General features: G+C 33.1%; 1 long non-coding RNA gene across 2 annotated transcripts; it reads left to right on the top strand.

The window, feature by feature from the left end:
- Positions 1–409: 409 nt before the first annotated feature.
- Positions 410–2,046, top strand: LOC110716399. 2 transcript variants are annotated; one of them, XR_002510487.1, is made up of 4 exons: positions 410–628; positions 1,182–1,279; positions 1,428–1,647; positions 1,772–2,046. It is a non-coding gene; the product is annotated as an uncharacterized LOC110716399 (long non-coding RNA). The 2 variants fall into 2 exon arrangements; XR_002510486.1 differs by having other exon boundaries at positions 418–628; positions 1,461–1,647.
- The last annotated feature ends 10,366 nt before the right edge of the window (positions 2,047–12,412 follow it).

The raw sequence follows: 12,412 nt of genomic DNA on the forward strand, positions 1-12,412 counted from the left end.
CTCCATTCAGTATTGTTTTGATTTTTCGAATTTGGGTTAAGCTATAGTGGTTCTATATCAAGATTTTAAGGTATGTAGTATTTCGAATTAGGGTTCTTGTAATTTCCCCTTTCTTTATTTAATAATAGCCCTAAAATTCGAATTAACTTTTGTTGTTGATAAGTTAGTCGAGTAACATAACTACAAACACTAGAATAAGAATCGCAAAATACAAAACGGTTAGCAAATTATTCTCTACAATTATATAAAACGTATTTCTGCTGGAGGCGTTTTATGGGTTTATAAATAGAGAATGATTACCTATAATAACCGTTTTCTATTGTTTATTACCCAAAATAAAAAAAAATAATTAATTAATGGTAGAGTCCCTTTTTTTTTTTATTTAAGGAATAGATATTAGAATTACTTTACCCTCAAATTAATTTATTTATGAAAGAGAAATAATGTAACCCACGCTAATTTCACTTTCACTTCATTTATTCTGAAAGAAGCGTCAGTCTTTGCACCGCCGAACCCACCGCCGCACCCACTGACGCACGCCCGTAGTCATCGACACACCGGCGCACCGCCACACCCACCGAAGCACCACTGCACTACTGCACAGTTGCGTTACCACTGCACTAAATAGGTGAGTTTCGAATTATTCCTCTTATGTAGGAATTTGATTCGATTTTGTTAGTATAATTGCAGTATATATTCATTATTCGAATTATACAATTAAATTGTACTTATAATTCAATCATATATTGCTCAACTTTCAGTATTTTGATTGGAATTTTAGGCAGATTAAAAGAAACTTCAAAGTTCTAGTTTTAGGGCAAATTATTCAATCGATTATTTACGCAATTAATTCTATCGAATATCAGCAATTTCAATCAAACTACCCTTGATTTATTCGAATTACATTTATTTCATTTTCAATCAAAATGAATTTCGCCAAATTAATCTTACTATGGTCAAATATACAATTTTAATTAGATAAAGAAAGAGGGGCAGGGTAAACTTTTTGCCACTATTATGGATTTGATGTTCATCAGTTCATTTATGTGATAGATTTTAGGCATTTTGCTTTCTTTGCTTTTTGTTCATGAGGGTGTTGGTTATAATTTATGTGATTGAATTTCTGTGATAATTAAATTTGGTTGCTCATTGCTTTGTGTGTTCTTTGATGGTGGTTCTAGTGATGTATTAGAGTAGTCATGGCGTTTACCATGTTTACAAGGATGAGTAAGGAGGTGTGAGTTTTTTGATGAAGCTTGAAAATGTTTTTCCAACTCAGGTACGAATAATTTGATTACACTTTTTGTCTAAATTTAAGTAATTGTGATAATTTGATGTATTTAATTGTAGATTTTTTTGGATTTTTTATTACAATTTTTGTCTAAAGTTGAGTAATTGTGACCTCTTCTTTTTGTTGCATGCCAAAGCCAATTACTTTCTTTTTGTTATTTCACAATCAGCATTCATCAGGGGCCTTTGTCCATGCTTCTGGAGTCGAGAAACCTCGTTATCACTGCTTTGATTTAGTGGAGAAGTCTTATGAACATATGCAAGGTCACATATTTATAGTGCGGGTTGATTAAGTTTCTTCTGCTCATATAGGTTTTGATACTTCGCTCTTGAAATTTGACAATTGGGAATTATCAGGTGATAAATCTCTTCTTCTTTTTTTGTCGTGCTTGTAGTGATAGATAAGTGCTATTGTTTTTGCTTAAGAAACCTTCCAAAAATGTAAAAATTGTTTTATGTCATTCTATTGTCATTTTCGCAGAACTTGAAGATGCGCCATTTCTGGAAATAAATTTAGGAAGTTCCCAATCCAAAAAAGGGTTATTTGATGAGCTTGACCAGGCTGGTTATTTTGGGGTTCTATTGAAAAAGGGAGCGTCAACTCATTAATTTAGAGGGTGGATGTTTACATAATCTGCTATGTTGTACTACTCTATGATATAATTTACTATTCTATGATATCATTTACTATAGACAGGTACATAATTTTCTCTTTGTTTATATGCTATTGATATAAAATGGGTTAAGTTATAACTATATGCTCGTTGTCGGTTGTATGTCTTCTCTTAATTTAACATGTGGTAATTTATCACTGTTAAATCACTATATAGAATACTTTTTTTCCACCAAATTAGCGTTAGTTTGTTTTATTAAAGTGCATACTTGTACTCCTACATGGCTACACCTTCTCATGTGTTAAAGTAGCAAGGATGCAATTTACCTCAATCGTTGTTAAAATTCTCCCATCAAAGGTAAGATCTGTTCATACCTTTTTGTAAATTCAGTAGAATCTCACTGGAACAGTTTAGAGTCAGTTTGAAGGTATGACTTCTCTGGGCTCGTTCTCCTTCATAACAGATGATTTTTAGGTGATTCTTGTTTTTGAATTTGGGTTATTTTTTGTCTACTCTGTTCCTGTAAAATTTCAGAATCTTTTGAGTTTTTCTGCTATTAAACAAGATTGTTTTATGAAAACTGGTCAATTTTTGTTCAATTTGGTATATGCTTCTTTTTTAGAGGGTTTTTCTTAGAGCTGTGTTGAGATTTTTGCTGGGATATTCTTGTGCGGTTTAAGGTGTTTTAAGAGTATTTTGTTGGGAGATTTTTGTTCCTTTCAAACTTATTTAGCTTATCTTGCATGGCTACTACCCAGTCAGCATCTCTCAAGGCTTCTTGATGGTTTTTAGGCTCTAGGATGGACAAAAATGCATGGAACACACAAAAGTTCATTATTTGCGATCTTGTTTGAGTTCCTTTTCTTCTGTCACTGATTATGAGATCAGTTGGATGGGAACCTTGATATTTGAATGGACTTGGTTGAAATTCCCTTTCTAGAACTCCAATTTGAGGAGCTTTTGGTTTTGTTCCTTCTGCTTCTTCTTTTTCTGCAGGTTCCTCATTTACCTGTACATCTGGTTGAGGAACTTCTTCATTCTCTTAAGGATTTTCTTCTAGAGTAGGCTGCTATTCCTTGGTTTTCTTTTGAATATCTTCTTCATCCATATCTCTTATCAATCCAATTTCAAAATCATTATCTTCTTCTTGTTCCTGCACACTCACAAACTGGTTAACTTCATCAAATATTATGTGAATGCTTTTCTCAACACACATTGAACTTTTATTGTAAATTCTATAAGCTTTGCTTTTAGAGGCATATCCAAGAAATATAGCCTCTTCACTTCTTTCATCAATTTTCCCTAGGTTTTTCTTACCATTATTATGTACAAAGCACTTACAACCAAAGGCTCTAAGATGAGATATGTTTAGCTTCCTTCCCCTGAACAATTCATTGGGAGTCTTTTTGATGATGTTTCTGATTGTTACCATGTTAAGGATATAAAATGCTGTATTATTATGTACATGATGTAACTGAGTCCAGCGCGATGCGACACGGGTAACAATTCATTATTAGGTGTAGGATGTAATAGAGTCCAGGGCGATGCGACAGGCTTGTCGTTCAACGCTAGCTTTGTCGTTCCACGCTGCTTTACGCATTTCCTAAAAAGTTGTACGGAATCCTTAATCTTATTAAATTCAATTAACAACACATACTTATCTTTTAAAATCAGATTTTAATCTCTTGAAAAACATTTGTTTTAATTCAAATAGAATTCTTTATTTTCATAAAAAATATAATTATTATTCTTAATCTCATTAGAACTCAAAACAACTTTCTAGATTATTCTAGAAGATTAAAATCAATCCTAATAAATTTAGAAAAATCAATTCATGGGCACTCCACTAGATCATTGGGCCATAACACCATTTTAGGCCCAAGTTAATATTTTAGCCATAACTTCCTCATTATTCATTGAAATTGGGCTTATAATATATCATTGGAAAGCTCTTTTCGAGCCCAATCTAAATACACTATTATAAGACCCTTATTATGGACCAAAATAAATTGGACTAGACATTTTCCATAAATAAAGTACATTTTTGAAAACAAAAAGAAGAGATATTTTTATTAAAACAACCGCATCACAAGAATTTTCACACTTTCACTTCATTCGATAATCAAATCACGTGAAAGGTATTCATCACTGGGTTTTGTTTTTGGGGAGACACAATTAGGTGACTATAATAATCTACGAAACTGGTAACAGGTAGAAAAAAAACACTCACATTGCCACTAAAACTGATCGAGAATCAACTTCCTCTCTGTTTGCTTAGTCAGCAGCTACAACATTAGGATCTGTAAGACACAAAACCCTTAAAGAACTGAAACCATTGAGTCATGAAATCAATAGTAGCAGATTAGCAGCATGATTGCTTCCAAAACAATTAAAAGAATAAATTAAATCAAATTAAAATTACACTTCAGGTATTTTATAATAAAGAAATTTATAAAATATAAGAAGCATTCCATGCTTATTAACTATTCCAAAACTTAAAAAGTAAATTAAATAACTTCCCATTTATGTTCACAATTCTCATCAAATCTTACCACTTACAGAAAATTTTAACCTTATAAGAATGCCAATTACTTTTTTCTACATATCCATGCATGTCCATTCCACAACCTCACAACCACTAAAACATAAAGTTCATAACTTCACCTATAAAACCCCAAGACAACACTACAATCAATATGACTTAATAAAATCTAGAAAATTTACAAATCTAAGTCATACGACAGTGTAGACACCTAAAAATGTCTACCCAAAACCAAATCTGATGATGAACACCTTTCACCGCCATTATTGGTCGAGTTGAGTATTTAACCTTTGGAGTGCTTAATCCATATTTCCATTCAATACATTTCATAAATCAATCCAATTCCTAGCTCATTTCCCTAAACCATAACTTACTTTCCACTTTTCGTGTCCACATCACAAAAACCGTAAAAACTGTTGTCTATCGCAAGATTTTTATTACGATTCAAATTCTATCTTTTCTTGATTCTTAGACCCTTCTTTTTTCATTATAAATAGAGGTCACATCACCCCTTTTTAAATCATCAACAAGCTTGATCATCAAGTCATTCTCTTCTCCCTCTTTAACTTAAACACTAGCCTCCCTATTCTTCCATTATACTTCCCCTAAGCACTCTAAGGAGTCCATAGTTAACCCGAGGTTCTGTCCTTAAACCAAGGCGTAAAATAGTATAATTAACTGAGGGTTTGGACCAAATCAACTCTACTTTATATTTAATTTAATTGTTTCAATTTGATTTATATATTTATTGAAGTTACTAAAGTTTATTCATGATGTAGCAATTCAAGGAAGCGCGAAAAGTGAGTAATTAACACTACTACATTTTCGATCAAATGTAACGTCTAAAATAAGCCTAATGCAACGGCTGCATTGATTACCGTTGCATTAGCATGGTCCAATACATCAGTTGCTTAACAGTAGAGCCTAACACAACGGTTGTGAGTTTGCCGTTGCAATAGAGCGGATTAATGCCACATCCATTAGGATATTATTAAAATATAACATAGTCGCATTATATCCCTCTTAGTTTCCCTAAAATTGAAAACCCTTCACTACTTTTATCTTTCCTTCAACTCAATCCGCCGCAAGGTCACAACTCTTCATCATTGAGATTCTTCTGCCATGGCCTTGGTTACATACCTTCACTCGACAAAGCTAATGGTGATTCTCTAGTATTAATTCTCCTTTTTTTTTTTTTGTTTTATTTTAGAAATTTTCGTTTTTATATAGTCTTAGATCTCGAATTTTCTCGGGTCAGTTTGTTCTTAATTTTCTCGAATTGTGAGTTACACCCACCACTACAAGGCGTGAAGGCGGAGGTCGTGATAATAAGCTCCAATTCACTAATGAACATGCTGGAACTCACAATTCTCTCATGGTGGAACTTTCTATGCTCATCTCATTGTTCTCGGGTTTGTTTATAATTTTAATTTCAAGGTTTAATTTTTCTAGGCTTTTTTAATTAAATTTTTATGCAATATGGGATTTGTTGGTGGAAAAAATTGAACCCGAATTGAGGGGTTTTGTTTGGAGATGGTTCTACTGATGAACCAAGAAATCGGATTAACGTGGTTTACTTATCTTATTTTTAGATTCAATATAATCTTTGTTTGGTTTTGAAAATTGTAATTATCATGGATACTAGTTCAGTATATTCAATAAGAAGGATGTCACATGGCTTAGAATAATCTGGCTTAGAAAATTGTGAGTATGACAGTATGAGTTCTTAGTTATTCCAATCTGTAGCCGTTGGTCGAGTGATTCTATTTGTAAATTCAATCCTTAAGCTAGGCTGCTCAGTTGAAACCTTAAACTTGATAAGAATAGTTAATGAAGAGTATCCATAAAATTTTGCCCGAAACTTTATTAATTTTGAATCTGGTATATGTTAGTTTGTTCCTAAATCTGGTAGTTATGCTCCATATAATCTGGTCAGTTTGTTATTGATGTGACATTATCTGGCTTTAATAATATATGTGCACAAATATAATACAACTGTTGTAATTAGCTAGCCATGATGCATGGTTTTTTTTTTTTTTTTTTTTTTTTTTTTTTTTAATTTAATAATCTTTTCAGATCTCACCATTACTATTTTTGAAGTGTCTTTTGTGAAGGTTGTTTCATAGGAATAGACTTAAGGGAATATCTCACCATCATGTTCTATTTGAGTAATTTAGTAAGTTTTAATTTTAGGCTTTTTGTTGTTTTATTTGTAGTTAGTTAGAGTGTGGGTTGATGTTATCGATTAAAGTTATTGGTTGATGTTTACTTTCATTCAAGGAACTAAGAATGCTCTCTTTAGCTTTGGGCTCTAGCATTACTAATGCTTTTGTTTCTGCTATTGCTTACATCTTTTCAAAGTCAGAGTTGCTTGACTTTAGTGGGTAATGCCTTATTATAATTTTTCATTACTTAGTCAAATTTGTCATTCACTAGCAGGTTTAGGCTGTTTCTAGTTTACTTGGTTTACCCAGATGAATCTTAGATTGGTTTGCTGTTGATGTAGGTATATCATCACTGATAGCAGCGTTAGAATGATAAGTATTGTGTTCTCCTAAATCAAGATTATTAATAGTGCTTTGCCGTAATATTACTTCAAATAAATTTTTATTCATGGCTTGGATATAACTGTGCCAACTTTTTTTTTTGTTGGTTTCAATTTTGTATCATCTGTTTGATTCTGTGTACACTACTTTCTACATATGAATAGGTGGTATTTAATTTGCCTCAGCAAATGTTAGAGGTGCACATCTTCTGTCTGTATTATTTTTGATGTCTAGTTTGTGTTGCTAACTGTTTTACTGATCAAAATAAGACTGAGAAACTAATATTGTGTGTATTATATATGCTTCTCTTGTGTGTGCATAATTCCAGGTTTATACTTATTATCAACATGGCAGTAAGAGTAGGGCCAAGCCTCCTGTTTCAATTTAAGGGGAGGGGGGGACAAACATCAAGTTCCTTTTTTTCAGTGCTCGATTATTCTATAATCCCATATTGATTTGTTTGTGTTTTGTTTATCAGGGGATTTAGATCCATTGGATATGTGTAAATAGTGCTAGAGGTGGATACTGAAGCTGAAGAAGATACTTCCTCAATTGTTCTTGAATGGCTTTACTTGAGAAATTGGAGAAGTAGGAGAAAGAAATGATAATGCTGTCCAAAGGATTACTGAAAATATTGTTTAGGGGACAAGTATTTTTTTCATAGTTTAACTAGTGATAATTTAATTTTGTAATTTTCCTCATAGATAACAATGTACAAACTTTTAATTTATATTTAATAAATTCTAATTTTTTTTAAAAAAATTTCTGATTTTAATTGTATTATTATTATTATTGCCATTAGATATATGCACTGCGTGGCATTAAATATAGAGAACAGTGGCATTAGAGTATATGCACCGTGACATTAGGTGTAGGAAACCGTGGCATTAAGTAATATAGCTAATGCCACGACAATAATGTTGTCGTTACAACAAATATTGATCTAACGCAACAGATCATTGATGCCGTTGCATTAAGTGTCATATGCCGTGACATTAGACCTATTGCAACGCCAGCAGATGCCACGGTACATGGCCGTTGCATTAGGCCTAATGCCACGGATTTTGACGCTTAATGCAACGGATTTGGGGGTTGCAATAGGTAAAAAATGTAGTAGTGTAATCACTTAATTACTCTTATTTTTAATTTTGTTGCTAGTATCATGATTAGGTTTATTATGATTTTGATTTGACTAACAATTTATGGTTAAATTGTTCCAATATTAATGTTTATTCTATTACATTTATTGATCACCATATTGCATGTTTAAAGGGAATATGTAATTGAAAATCAAGACTAATAAGATAATTTGGACGACCGGTTTAGGTTTCTTTTTAATCTTGTTGATAATTCAAGTGATCATGATATTTTAGAATTATATGCTGCATTAATATTCAACTAATTTAGCCTAATAATAGTTTGGAGCAAATTGAATTTTTGTTTGCATGCCTTTGAGATAGCAGGAATCACTTTTCGCTATAAGAATCGAGTACATGCCAATAAGGGCGAATGTAACTCCATGACTCACTTCGTATCATCATCCCCGATCCTCCTTTCGTGGTTCTGAACCATATGGAGTTAATAATATCATGGATTATGAATGAGTTGTAACTTTCACGGGTCAATCGTTGTTGCCTTTCGTTGTCCTTTTTTCGTGGTTGCCTTAAAATGATCCGTGAACGGTTTGCAAGTTCCTTAAAAACTTGATGGCGACTCCCTACTTTCCTTGTCCTTAATCGTTTTATGTCAATTCCCACTACCTATGAGTGCCAAACATATTCACAACATGCTTACATAGGCGCATTTCGAACGACGCCTACAATTTGGCGACTCCACTAGGGAGGATTCTGGGTTATTTATCGATTTGAGTGATCGGTATTTAATTGAGATGAGTGGATGAGACCTCAAAGATTCTTGAATTGTATTTGCGATTTATTTGGAATTGTCACATATGCATATGCATTTTAGCTTACCTATTTTTCCACAATAGTACGTGTTCTACGTATGTGGCTAGCCCGGGGGATTTAAGCTCTATCAACCCGAAAACACTCATGGAAATAAGGGTTCATCCGAGATTTTAAATCCACCCAAACCATGGAATCGAGTTTGATTTCATCACAAACTCGCTGAGCCGCCCGTTGGCATACACCCTCAAGGGAGGCTGCCTTGCTAACGTGTCAAAACTCTTAACCATGGTACCTTTTGACACCTAAATAAGCTTGGCCATAGTGGAACATAGAACTCGACTCTAGGTTGCGAACTTCATTGCATCATGCGTGACAATGTATTTATATGTGCATTTTTTTATTGACTTTTTATTTTTATTTTTCTCTTATCAAACCTATTTTTTAGAGTCGAGTCATAGTTTTTTTTTTTTTTTTTTTTTTTTTTTTTTTTTTTTTTTTTTTTTTTTAAGTCAACCCTAATTTTATTTCCGTATACAGCACAAGAGTCAACTTGTTTTGGTCATAGACGGAGTTCTAGAAAGAGTTAAGTGTTGTGATACCTATGTATTTGTAGCCCCAAGTTTTATCTTTCATTTGGAGTTGGTTTCATACCAATCAGAGTCACAGATTTGATGTTATAACTGATATACTACAAGCTGTCCATTTTAATTCAGTGGCGAAGCTAGAAATTCCAAATTAGGGGGACAAATAGACATCACATAGTTTGATAATTGTTAGGGGAAATAAATACTCAAACACATAGATGACACAGATAGTTATTAAAGAGTTAAAGTTGTACCACGAAAAAAAATCCAAAATAATTAGTAAAAAAAAAAAATATCATATACCAACTATTGTTTCCAAAATATTTGCTTATGACTTGAGAAGTTTTTAAATTTTCAAATATAAATAGTATAGGTTATCAATGTATGGGTTCTTTCATGCAAAATTATAAAATCATTTAAAAAGATGTAATTGTTAAGAAATAATGGAAGGATATATGCATTGTCTTGCTCATAAATAATTAAAAAAAAGTGTAAAATGCTACAAAAAGAATTGAACTTAGGTCCTTTAAACAATTCCTCATTCCACTCACCAAGATGACAACTAGGTATGTCAGTGGGGAGGGTCAAGTAGGATCCCTGCCCCAGCCTAGAAGCTCTATTTTTCTAGATTAAATAGAATGGAAGAAGTTTCATTTGTTCAAGTTGAGCTCTCTCTTTTTTCAGTTTGTCCGCTCCTTATGCATGTAATACTAAGAAAAAAAGAATTAATCTAAAACGAAAAAAGGGTAAAATATAGAAAAAAGAAAAATTCCGACTAAGTCTTTGACGAAGGAAATCAAGACTCGTTACTATTTCGACACTCGACAAGTATGTGAAAAAGTCCTTGTCGCTAGGTATTTGACCAAATAGGATCGTCCAGTTCCTATAGAACCTATCCACTAAAATACATCTAGATGGGGATAGGACTAAGCGGAGCGAAAAGGGTTTTCTATAAGATGGGAAATGAAAACTATTAGCCCCACACGAGGTTTGTGAATAAGTGATTGTCTGAGAATGAGCAAGGAATACTCATCTTTCTGCTAAACAAGATGTATTGAACTCATAATACATTAGATACTTTTTATGAATGTCAACTAAGTAGCGTAAGTATATTTCTCCCTGTAGGGAATATTTCAAGCGTTAACCCCCTAGCTCGAACCCCACTGTGATCATACACTAAAGTACAGTGGCGTCCAAAGGGAAAGAAGATAGAGCAAAAGAGTCGCCAACAAGTTTTTTTAGGAACTTGTAAACCGTTCACGAGGTGAAGGTTACACCCCTTAACGATCCAAGAGATCGCTAACTCCATAAGGTCTTGAACCAAATAGGGTTCGGGGATGAAGGTACAAATCCAACCTAAAAGAGATTGAACCTGCCCTAATAACAGGCCTCTACGTTATTCTGATCGTATTCATGTGCGCTTTCTGACTAACATGCAATCAATAGGATTAACTTAAACCTGTTTATCTATGTTGGTTGAATATAAATGTACAAACAAATCTATTATTGGCGATCACTTGAATTATAATCACATTAACCCTAACAAGATTATTAAATATCTTAATAAGCGTGATTACACGTACAAATTCCCTTTAATCATGCATAAAAGGTGTGATCAAGCAATAACAATAAATATCAAGCAACATAATAATAATAATAAATTATAATCAAAATAACCATAATCATAATAATCATGTCAAAGCATAATAATATCAAGATCCTAGGCATGATACTAACAAGATTAATAACAAACCCTAGCATGTCACTAAGCATAAAAATCAAAGCTTTAACCCTAACATGATACTAACAATCATAAATATTAGGAAGAACATAAAAGGCATCATACTTTAAATCATACTTGATATTAAAATTACCCTAGACATGATATTAGGAAATTATAATAACAACCTAAGCATGATTTCTACATCATAACATCAATGCAAACAATTAAATCACTTACTTTGATGCCTCGTACGTTTTTCTAATAACAAAATACACGCGTTAGTAACTTCAAGGAAAATAATAAAATCAAACAATTAAATTAAATAATAATTGAAAGAGAGATTTGGGATCAAACCCTCAGAAATTAAACCTTTCACGTCTAGGGCGAAGGCAACTTCGAATATGGCTAGGTGTATCAAAGTCTTGTGAATGCGGAATTTTGTATTTGAGAAAAGCTAGTTTAGAAAAGAGAGAGAGAGAAAGAAAGTAAAGAAAAACTTGATGAGAGTTGGTGAGAATGAGAATCGGTGATTGTAGGTGATTGTGGATGAATCTTGATGATTGTAGATGATTCTGGGTGAATTTTGATGAATGAAAACGGAGTTTTTACGACGTTATTTATAGAGAAAATTAGCCAAAAAGATAAAATATCAAAACAGAGTCCTAGCGCACATAAAACGATGTTGGCGCCAACGCTGGCTATTGGCGCCAGATGCCAGCATTAGCGCCAGGCGCCAAGCGTAGCGCCAGGCGCTGATCTGGAAATTTACGCGTTTTCTTAAAATCAGATAAAAATTGCCGTACATGAGGATAAAATCGTATTTCCCTCAAAAATGCTCTTTGATTTTAATTAAAACTCTGAAAAGTCAACAAAAGTCAATTTATCAATGCTAATTGAATTAGGAATGAAAAGAACCTTCTAGGAGAATCTAGAAGACTAAAACCATTCCTAATTGCACTAGGAATGATAAATCTATATTAGGCCCTCCTCTAGATCATTGGGCCGCATATGAGGCTCAAACCGGTCCCAGTTCAGTAATTTGGCCATAACTTCCTCAATATTCATCGGAATTGGGCTTATAATATATCGTTGGAAAGCTCTTGTCAAGCCCCATCCAACTACACTACTATTGGACCCATATCATGGACCAAACAAAATGGATTGGCTGTTTTCTTAAAATAAGTTTTCAAAAATAGAGAGAAGAGA

This window comes from Chenopodium quinoa, unplaced genomic scaffold (assembly GCF_001683475.1).
Source record: "Chenopodium quinoa cultivar QQ74 unplaced genomic scaffold, ASM168347v1, whole genome shotgun sequence".
Classification (NCBI taxonomy): domain Eukaryota; kingdom Viridiplantae; phylum Streptophyta; class Magnoliopsida; order Caryophyllales; family Amaranthaceae; genus Chenopodium; species Chenopodium quinoa.